The sequence below is a fragment of the Hordeum vulgare genome, chromosome 2H, assembly GCF_904849725.1.
Source record: "Hordeum vulgare subsp. vulgare chromosome 2H, MorexV3_pseudomolecules_assembly, whole genome shotgun sequence".
Lineage (NCBI taxonomy): Eukaryota > Viridiplantae > Streptophyta > Magnoliopsida > Poales > Poaceae > Hordeum > Hordeum vulgare.
This window is the reverse complement of record NC_058519.1, coordinates 130495193-130496943: the sequence shown is the minus strand read 5'-3', so window position 1 is coordinate 130496943 and position 1751 is coordinate 130495193. Positions and strand designations below refer to the sequence as shown.

Below are 1751 nucleotides of genomic sequence, written 5' to 3'. Positions count from 1 at the left end.
TGGCTGACGAAAGACCTTGGTTGATGCAACAATAGCGTACGAGGGACCATCTGGTCTTGGAGGCCGACGAAATTAAACTTGTCGAGACCCCAAAATAAAATAAGTCAAAACCGTCCCCATCTGGTACAAAACCACCATGGGGCCTAATTGATCCAGTTTTAAAAAGTTAAGGAGGTGATTGATGCTGTTTTAAACTTGGGGAAATCGGTCCATCATGCGCGATTTGAGGGGGAGAACAATACTTTTCTCTAGAGCTAAAGTGTCACGGCGGTGGCCGCCCACTTGGCCCAGTTTGGCTGACACCCCCCCCCCCCCCCCCCCTACCCCGTGTCCTTCGGGGACTCTGAAACTGCCCTCCTCAGCCGCCAAGACGGCGTACGCCGTCGCCGCCATCAGCAGTTGGCGCCCGGTGTACGAGGAGAGCAGCAACTTGATCATCAGGTGGGATTTCTGCCTCCACCTGTACCGCTCCTCGGATTCAGGGGGGTGGATCACCATGCCCATGTCATTGGAGGAGCTTGTGAGGGACAAGCTTGTCCCGTTACCTGACGATGTTGCTGACGAAGTGCCGTACCACAAGACATCCAAGACGCTCGCAATTGGCGGTGAGCGCGGTACAGTCGCCTGGGTAGACCTCTGGCGTGGCATCCTCTTCTGTGACGTGCTCGGGGAGCGACCAGTTTTTCAAGACATCCCACTACCCATGCCAGCAAGGGGAAACTGGGACCGTCTCCTACGGCGGTGTGAGCCCAACTATATCCGGGATGTTGATATCAGTCGACACAAAGACACTATCAAGTATGTTGAGATGGAAATCTGGCCACAAAGAAAGCAGACGAAGGCCCCTGATAACTATTTGGATTGGGTGCGCTGTAAGTCAAACATCACCCAGGTCATCCCTGGTGGATGGAAGGCCAGAACATGGATCATGCCAATACCGGTTGGTTCATACACAGACTGGCAGCCTGACTATGAAGTTGAAGTCCAAGATATCACCATGGATACCAGCGACCTCAATCAGAAGAACCTGCTGTCTAAGCTGACCGGAAGCAACGCCATGCCAACATTGCAGAATTTTCCTATGGCATACCCCACCATAAGCATGGATGATGATATTGTCTACTTTGTTTATAGTAACAACCCAAGGCACGTGGAAAGATTTGAGTTGGTGATTGCTGTTGATCTAAGGAACAAAACCCTGCAAGGACTAGCTGAGGTTGATGTCCAGAAGTGCATTATCATGCCCGTCTTCTGCACCAGTGAGATCTGCAGATATTTGAGGAAGAGTACAGGTAATTAACTTTTGTGTTCTGTTACTTGCTGCATGTTTTTGCATGTGACTAACTGAACTAAAAATTAAGAAAACGTAGCAAATACACCACCATATGACCAAATGTTTTTGTATCTAGAATGGAGCAGAGTTTAGAAGTCATGTTTTTGACTTCTGATTCTTCTTTAGGGCCTGTTTGCAATGCAGGAATGAAAAACACAAGTTTGCAAAAAATGTAGGCATAGGAAAGGGATGATTGTGCAAAACATAGGAAGTGGAATCATGGGAAAACTACATGCACAATGTTTGGGTGAGCACCGGAAACCCAATGATTGAACTTCTTTCATTTTTTTGGCTCCAACCACAGCTTTTACACAGTGCATATCAGATAACTAGTTTTTTAATCGGCTACTCCTACTAACTCTCTTAGTTAGGGAGCCTTGCCGCGGCATCCACGTCAAAAAAGAGAGCTTGCACTGGA

General features: G+C 48.3%; 1 pseudogene; it reads left to right on the top strand.

Moving 5' to 3' along the window:
• The first annotated feature begins 318 nt into the window (after positions 1-318).
• Positions 319-1300, top strand: LOC123425847 (annotated as a pseudogene).
• Positions 1301-1751: the final 451 nt, after the last annotated feature.